At 49.1% G+C, this 9,138-nt stretch overlaps 1 protein-coding gene across 1 annotated transcript in view; it reads right to left on the reverse strand.

Annotated features, from left to right (window-relative positions):
* Window positions 1-1,672, reverse strand: part of LOC121921988 (zinc finger protein with KRAB and SCAN domains 4-like) — an 8,494-nt gene extending 6,822 nt beyond the window's left edge. Inside the window, exon 1 of the mRNA XM_042450827.1 lies at window positions 1,597-1,672. The gene's annotated coding sequence lies outside the window, so the exon portion shown is untranslated. The remainder of the gene's footprint in view (window positions 1-1,596) is intronic.
* Window positions 1,673-9,138: the final 7,466 nt, after the last annotated feature.

Genomic DNA, 9,138 nt, shown 5'->3' on the forward strand with positions numbered 1-9,138 from the left:
CTGGCCCTCATCTCCTCCATTTTAGGGGGGCAGATCTCCACTGACCCTCCTCCTGCTGCTCTCCTTCCCGGAAGCTGAGGGAGGGAGCCCCGGGGGCTGGGCCTGGGATTGTGATGATGATGATGATGATGATGATGATGGAGGAGGAGGAGAGGAAGAGGCAGAGAGCCGGAAGGGAGGGCCCTATGGCCTCCAGGGGCTTTGGACTCCAGCTCCCAGAATCCCCGGCCCTTGGCTGAGACGGCTGGGCCTTCTGGGAGTTGGAGTCCAAAAGACACAATTGAGGCCCAGCCTTGAAACTGGAGCATGTCCAAAGGAGGGCGACCAAAATGGTGAATGGTTTGGAAACCAAACCTTATGAAGAAAGACCTAGGAAGAAGAGAAGGTTAAGGGGTGACATGATAGCCCTGTTTAAATACTTGAAGGGATGTCATGTTGACAAGGTTTCCCATGACATTCTTGCAAACAAGCTTGTAAAATGTGGGCTAGACAAGGCAACTGTTAAGTGGATTTGTAACTGGTTGACCGAATGAACCCAAAGGGTGCTCAACAATGGCTCCTTTTCATCCTGGAGAGAAGTGACCAGTGGGGTCCCACAGGGCTCTGTCCTGGGCCCAGTGATATTCAACATCTTTATCAATGACCTGGATGACAGAATTGGGAGCATACTTATCAAATTTGCAGATGATACCAAATTAGGAGGAATAGCTAATACTCCAGAGGACAGGATCAAGATTCAAAATGACCTGAATAGACTGGAAAGCTGGGCCAAAGCTAACAAAATGAAATTCAACACGGAGAAATGTAAGGTATTGCACTTAGGGCGGAAAAATAAAATGCACAGATATAGGATGGGTGACACCTGGCTGAATGAAAGTACGTGTGAAAGGGATCTAGGAGTCCAAGTAGACCACAAGTTGAACATGAGTGAACAGTGTGATGCGGCAGCTAAAAAGGCCAATGCTATTTTAGGCTGCATCAATAGAAGTATAGTGTCTAGATCAAGAGAAGTAATAGTGCCAATGTATTCTGCTCTGGTCAGGACCCACCTAGAATATTGTGTCCAGTTCTGGGCACCACAATTCAGAAAGGACATTGAGAAACTGGAGCGTGTCCAAAGGAGGGCAACAAAAATGGTGAAGGGTCTGGAAACCAAACCTTATGAAGAAAGACCTAGGGAGAAGAGAAGGTTAAGGGGTGACATTATAGCCCTGTTTAAATACTTGAAGGGATGTAATGTTGAGGAGGGAGCAAGCTTGTTTTCTGCTGCTCCAGAGACTAGAATGTGGAGCAATGGATGCAAGTTACAGGAAAAGAGATTGCACCTCAACATTAGGAGGAACTTCCTGAGAGTAAGGGCTGCTCCACAGGGGAATACCTCCTTCAGAGGCTGGTGGAATCTCTTTCCTTGGAGGTCTTTAAGCAGAGGCTGGATGGCCATCTTTCCCAGGGAGGGCTTTGATTGAGATTTCCTGCATGGTAGAATGGGGTTGGACTGGATGGCCCTTGGGGTCTCTTCCAACGCTATGATTCTATGATCATGGCCCCCTTCAGAGTCTGGAATGGAGGAGGAGGAGGAGCCCAGTTAACCCTCACCTTAACACTGGCTTTGGATGATGGCAGCCCTGAGGGATTATCCTTATCCCACCACTTAATACGTAATTGGAGGTTTCTATCCTGTCAGCCTCCACCTCGAACACCAAAAGATTTCCCAAATGCAGGTAGTGTTGCTGTCTCTGAAATCAACATAAGGCAAGTGAGATTGAAACAAAGGCCCAAAGCTTATTGAATACCAGAATGGAATAAACTTGTTTCCAAACGGGTTGTTGTTGTCTTCCTTTGTTACAATGCATATATTGAACTGGCGTTGCCCATTTCCCCTTCCAGTGCTTAAGCCCACAGTCTTTCCGCCACCATCAAGGAACACAACACAGTCCTCTCTGCTCTAGAGTATGTTTGTGACCAAGGCCTTTTAGCCTTTGGTTCCAACATCTCAGTCCCTCAGGAACTCTGTCACCCAAAGCCCTCTCACTGCCTTGGAGAGGACCCTCCCTCAGGAGCCTTCAGCCCCAACTGACCACTGCCTCTCACTTCCAAACCTTTACACTCCCCAGCCCTCACGCTATTGGCTGAGCTCCAGCTGCCTTCTCATTGGTCAGCAGCGCCATCTTCCAGTCACCTCAGAGCAGGAGGCCTCTGCCACCAAGAAGATGGGCTTTAGAGTCCCTCTCTATCAGCAGCACCCATGGGCCAATGGAAACAATGGAAAAGTTATATTAGGCTGCTGAGACCCTGCAGAAACAAAGCACTTGACATCCATTTTCACTCCCAAGGCTCTTCTTTGCTGTGGAATCCTGGGATTTGTAGTTTGGTGGGGCACCAGAGCTCCCTGACAAGGAAGGCTCAATCTCTCGCAACATGTTTCTGTTTGAATATTGTTTTTGTATACTGAGTATTCTTTCCTTCCCTAATGGGTGCCTTGTCACCTCTGCTTCAGAGTCTCCCTTCTGTGCCAAAAACACTGGGTCCTTGGCATCCTCTGGGATCTGGTCCAAGACACACACAACCCCCCATGGACCCCAAAGGGACACAAGGGCAGAGGGACATGGATGGAATTTCCCCCCTAGAAAAGAGCACCTTCCTGGCAGGGATTCATGGCTCCTCGGCTACAGCCACCAGCATCCCCAGCATCACCCCAGGCCCCCCAAAATCCTTTGGTGGGACACACACTGAAGAAGAGCACGTTTTTGTTGTCGTGTTCCTTCAAGTCCTTTTCCAACTTACAGTAACCATAAAGTTTTCTTGGCAAGGTTTGTTCAGGGTGGGTGTGTGTGGATCACCATTGCCGTCCTCTGAGGCTGAGAGAGTGTGACTTTCCAAAGTGGCTGAGTGGGAATTTGAACCCAATGCCCTAGTCCAGCACTCAAACCACCACACCACACTGGCTTTCTAATATTGTGGTTGCTGTTGTTGTCTCCCTTGAGTCGACTTATCCACAGGTCAAGGTAAGGACCTCATTCACTCTCTTCCTGGTCAGCGTTCTCTGAAGATGCCAGCCACAGATGCTGGCGAAACATCAGGAATATGGCCACATAACCCGAAAACCCACAAAAAAACTATTTTGTCCATTTCTTTCATACCTGCCCTTCCCATTCCTGGTCTTCTAATTTCTTGACTGCAGTCTCCATTCTGATCAATGTTTGATGCGAAGTATGAGAAATATTCAATTATTTTGTCTACATATCTTATTTACAATCTCTGGCTTTGTTTCGCGAACGAAGATTCAGGAAGGACTCAAACCGCGCTTTGTACAAGCGCGTTGGTGACTAAAAAGGCCAATCTGGGACAAACAGGTCCGGTTGCAGAAAGCACATCTGAAAGTCTCCTTGGGTGATGTTTCCAGGTTGCGGTTCTTTCTGCGTTGTCATTTCTCTTCGAGACTCAATCGGTGTGAGTTTTCAAAAAAGGCTGCAGCATCATGGATAGTGCGTCTCCATGCCTCCCGGTGCGAGGCCAGGGCAGACCATTGTTGGTGATCAATTTGGCCAAGCCTGAGATGTTGCTTCAGGGAGTCCTGAACAATACATATATTACATATATTCCTTCCCCTATCTTCACTCCTCCTTCTGTATCCAAGCCTACTCTTCATATGATATTTTCTGCATACAAGTTCAACAGATAGGGTGAGAGGATGCAGCTTTGTCTGACACAAAGGCAGGACATGAAACCACCAGGCTTCCATACTGCAAAGTCATGCCACATGGGGAACAGGAGACTGTTGCCCACCAGTAAGGGGTTGAACTAATAGCTCCATCAGTGTATGTGTATATGGCGCATTACAGACTGCCCTTTTGGGACGACCTGTATCCGGTTCTTTCCCCGCCGGATCGGGGCCTCCACTGCCACAGCAGCAGCCTCTGAGGCCCCAATCCGCCACTTTCCAGGTCGCTGGGAGGCGGCAAAAGGCCATTTCCCCGCGGCCTGGAAAGGGGTGTCCTTGTAGCTTCAAGCCCCAAGGACAACTGATGGTGGCGGGGATAAGCAGAAAGGGGCAACTCGGCCCCTTTCTGCTTTGCGTTCCTGGCGCAGCCATCTAAAGGCTGCACCAGTGACACAATGCTGGAAGGAGCTCCGAAACGGATCTCATTCCGGCGCCTGTGGAAAGGGCGCCCCAGGCGCCCTCGTGCAGTGCCAGTACGTCACTACTGCGCTGCTTCTGTTTTGACGGAATGGATGCGTTTCCTAACCCTAGTACATCCTGGGGACGTACTTTACGCCCGTCTGTAACGGGCCTTAAATAGCTCCATCAGTGAATGTGTATATAAGGGAGGAGCTCCAATGCCTGGTGTGGTGTTCCTGTATATAGTGGTGCAGAGCATTTTGTCGGTCGGTGTGAGATACTGTAAATATAGGAAGAAAGATTAAAAGCCTCATTAAGAGTACTCAATGTGTTATTGTGTCTGCAGCTTCTGAGTGTGGGAGAAAGAGTCCTCCAGCCTGCACTGAACTGTACAGAAGAGATTTCTGTGGTGTGTGTTCCTGGTGCAAAGTTCAGCAGTGTGCACTTCGGGCTGCACACACGCCAATATGCCTCCCTCTGTGCAGTGCTAGCATGTGTCAGTTATGGTGTCACTGAAGTACTTTCTGTGAGGGCCTCCTTCCATGTCACCTACCACTGCTGCTGCTGCCCAGTAGTTGTTTATCCCTCTATTCCTTGTCCCATGCCCTGGTTAGTTCTGGGCTTTTGGCCTTGTGCAGCTACATAAGCAACCCAGATACTCAGCAGAAAGCCCACCCCTTTAGTCTGTGTGTTCATGGATACAAATGGGAAGAAGGAACAAAACCAAAGATATCCCATCTACTAAGACCAGTGGTTCCCAAATTGTGCCCTTAGGAGATTTTGGAGTTCAGCTTCCAGAAGCCTCAGCCATGTTGGCCAATAGTCTGGGATTCTGGGAACCGAAGTCCAAAATCCCTTAAAGAGCAAAGTTTGGGGACTACTGACTCATGGAGACCATGGAGCACTAACAAAGAAACAAAAATCCCCACTGAAGCCTTAAAAAGCAGCGAGAATCAATGCTGCTCTTCTCTGACACAGCCCTATGTATACATATATGTATGATATAATACAATATATATAACTTGTAATATGCAATGAATAATCTGTATAATGTAACATGTATGTATTATATGAAAGTCTATTATGTTAGTTTTATTCAGATTAATAATAATAATAATAATAATAATAATAATATTTATTTGTATCCCACCTCTCCCCAAACACTTTTGTATATTTATAACAGTACTTTTTTTAATGTGTAAGTTGGTTTGTGTCCCAATTTTAGGGGAAAAGTGGGATATAAATACAGTCAAGCCCTGTCTATCTGTGCGCTTGCCATCCACAGATTGGCACATCTTCTAATGGCTTCAGCCTGTTCTCTCTAATGGCAGCATGTACATGGGGCTCCATTAACAAGAAAGATCTCACTCATCATCACTAAACATAATTAACAAGAACAGAACAGGCAGTCTCATGGTTTGTGGCAGAGATGTAGCCAAGGGGGGGGGGTTCTTGGGGTCCGGACCCCCCTTTCCGTTAGATAAAATGAATGGTGTGTGCTGCCGCGCCGTCACACCCAAGCCCCATTATAATGGTGGCACTTAGTCTGGACCCCCCCTTCCCAAAATCCTGGCTACGGCCCTGTATGTGGCATCTGTGGGGTGTTTGTGTCCAGAACAGACACCCAAACACCCACAGATTGGAATTCCTCTCATGACAGGCACTTGGGGAACCTCCCAGAAGCCACTCTCCATTGCACTCTTTCCCACCTGAGTGAAGATGTTGTCTGGAGGCCAGGAACGAGCTCTTAAGGCCTTATCTCCTTTTCGCCTCTCGCCATCTCTCCCTTTTCAGTGGCAAGGCCCACTCCCTCCTTATTTTGAGGGGGCCCATTCAGAAGGCAAAGACGGAGAGGATAGGATGAGGAGGAGGTGTGTCAAGGAAGCAAGTGCTACTGATGGGAGGTTGGAACCATCATTCTATTCTTCAGATGGGGCTGCTGTGATGAGATAAGATGAGGATTGAATACGAGCTCAGCGCCAGTCGCAGGGCAGGAACAAGAAGATCAATTTAAACACGTTTTATTTTTTTCAAAAAAAAGCGATACAGTGTGGATTAAAAAAAAGCAAGTGAAAGCGTGAACGCAGTTAAGAAAGCTGGTAAATCCTAAAATGTTGCCACTCATAAAACGTAGACGTGTGAAAACCCCATTAGAACTGATTCAAAATAAAATTTAGTTAATATGTAAATTCTCCAGAATGGACCTTTTGTGAAAAGTGGGGGTTGTCTTGGCCGCACACTCGGCCCTTGGACGCACACTCAAAATCTTCTGGCTTCCCAGTTGCAGAGGAGAGAGGAGGGATTGACGTCCTCTCAAGGAAAGTAAAAGGCAGGCCATCTGGCCCTCCTTCCTTCATCTGTGGGGCAAGGAGGGGAAGTGGGTGGCCAGTGGCCACATCTGTCCTTCCTTCTCCCCATGCCTGCTTCCCTCTGTGATTAACTAGGAATTGCGGGTTTTAGCTTTTATTCCCTTAGACTTCTCATAGCACCTTTCGATAAATACTTGGCCTTACGCTTTTATAACTCTCCCCCAAAAAGCACACAAGGCCTAAGAAAGACCCATGCAACTATTAAACGTTATGCCACAGTCCTGTAGCGATCAGGACAGGAACAGCTCGTGTCCATCATTTTGCCCGGCCGACTTGTGACCCGCGATCTCAAGAAACTTGGGCTTGCTGGGGACACAGGATTCGCTTGTAGATTGCTTATGGATGGATGGGAGAGGCACATTTTCCAACAGAAACTCGGGTTTCCACGCTCCAACATTGAAATGGTTCCCCCGCATTTGAGTTGCTTGAAGATGAGGTAAGTTTTTTACCGTCTTACCTAAACCCTTTACACGCTAATGTCTATGGTTCTCTGTAGGTTTCCTTAATGGAAGAGGAGCCTATCTTCTGCCAAGCTGTTTCTACACTCGAGCATATAAATGGTTTTCCCCATAGGTGGGGAGCTGCTTATGCTGAGTGAGATCTCTCTTTGACAACTTTGTTCAAGAGTGTTGTGCCTGGGTCAGTTGGTATGAGGGCAAGTGAGGGGTTATCTTCCGGTTGAAGACTTTCAGAAGCAAGCATTAAATGGGTTCTCTGATTTGTAGTTGCTTGATGAGAATTAAGACCTCTCTGGGACTGGAACTGGTTCCACATGCTAAACATGTAACTCAGCTGTATTCACATTGCAGGGAAAAAAAAGGTTTGACACGGCTTTTACTACACGGCTCAGGTACGTCCGCCCGCTTATGCGGGGGATGTTTTCCGGACCCCCCCGCGTATGGGAAAATCCGGTGGCTCAAGGTCCCATTGATTCAATGGTGGGGGCGCAGCACATGGCTGCGATACCTTGGGGAACAAAGGGCGTGGCCCCAGCCACCCGGAAGGTACCTTGGCCTTCCTTGCTCTCCTCCATTCTTTTCGCGCCGCCTATCACAGCCGGAGGGCGGCAGTGGGCCTCGCAGGTCGCGAGTTGAAGGACACGAGGCATCAGCGGGCCCAGAGGCACTCAGGAATGGGGACCGGGGAGTGCCTCCCTGGGGTTCCTCAGGCCCTTGCTTCGCAAGAGAGGGCCAAGGCTCGCGGTTTCTGCTGGCTCAGTCAGGCTGGGGCAAGCACCTCCAACTCTGCCAGTGGTCCAGCAGGGCTGGGCGCGCGCGAGGGGGCGGCTGGGGAAGTGGGGGGGTCCGAAGGAGTGCTGCCAGTGTCCTTCCGGGGGTGCTCTGAGGCCGGCTGGCCAAAGCGCCGGCCCTCGGAGCTCTTTCCTTCAGGTCCCTCCTGCCAGCAATGGGACAGCCGGGGGCCAGGAGGAAGGGGCTCGAGGGACATGGGGGACGCAGGAGCGCTGCCCTCGGAGTCCTTCCATCCGGTGCCAGCTTGGGCCTCTTGGCTGAAAGGAAGACCGGAAGGAAGAGGTCCGAGGGAAGCCTGGCCAAGTGGCTCAGTCCTGGAGGGGGCTCGGGGCCGGCTGGATGACCTCATGGTCCGTTCAGCTCCAGGGACTGCTGAGGCTCCCTGCTACCAGCCAGACCCAGAGGCCCCCGCCGGAAGGGGGACTGGGGGCTGCCGTCGGAGCACTTCCAGCCAGGTGCCAGGCTTGGGCTTTCCTGGGCTGGAAGGAAGAGATCTAGAGGAAAGAAGCTCTGAGGGCAGCGCTCCTGAGGTGCCATTCGGGGTGCTCAAATCTGTGCATGGCAAGTCGCATATAAGGAGGGCCCACTGTACTATGATCGGGAAATTCAGTTGGGTGGGACATGTGGCCTTCTGTCAGAGGCCTGTGATCACAACAAGTGACATTCCCAGAATTTCATAGCATGAACCTAGGCAGTTAAAGGCCCATCGAACTGCACTAATTCTGCAGTGGCAGATGCAGTCGTTTCTCCCGTGTGGAACCTGATGGAGGACTGTCCTTTCCACAGTCCAGTAGTTAAGTGGCTTTTATCTGTATGAATGTTTTGATGATAATGAAATCTCGTGTCTCACGAAAGTCGTTCTCATTCCCGGCATTTGAAAAGCTTCTCTCCGTGTTGATTGCTTGATGAGAGTGAATGTCTTCCATGAATTCCTTTCCACATTCTAGCATTTAAATGCTTCTCTCCTGTATGAACTCTTGATGCGGAGACAGATTGGCTGTCCAAATAATCCCTTTCCACACTTCCAGGCATTTAAATGGCTTCTCTCCTGTGATGATTTTGATGGAGTGATGTTTTTGTGGATGAACCTTTCCACTTCTAGCATTTAAATGGCTTCTCTCTGTATGTATTGATTTGAGATGAGTGAGATTTGTTCTTTCTACTGAAACTGTTTGTGTATCCGCACCTAATTAATTTGTATTCCGCGTGTGATCTACTTCTGACTGGATAAGTATGTCTTCCTATTTCTGGTGACAGGGCTTTGATATGATCTCACCTTAGTCTTTCACAGCCCTGAGAACTCATTTTTCTTTTTTGTGTGTAAATTCTGTTCTAAGACGTTCCCGGGGAAGAGGGCAAGGCTTTCTTTACAATGGGGTCCTCCACATCAAATAAATAC

Source organism: Sceloporus undulatus, chromosome 2 (assembly GCF_019175285.1).
Source record: "Sceloporus undulatus isolate JIND9_A2432 ecotype Alabama chromosome 2, SceUnd_v1.1, whole genome shotgun sequence".
In the NCBI taxonomy this organism is placed as follows: Eukaryota; Metazoa; Chordata; class Lepidosauria; order Squamata; family Phrynosomatidae; genus Sceloporus; species Sceloporus undulatus.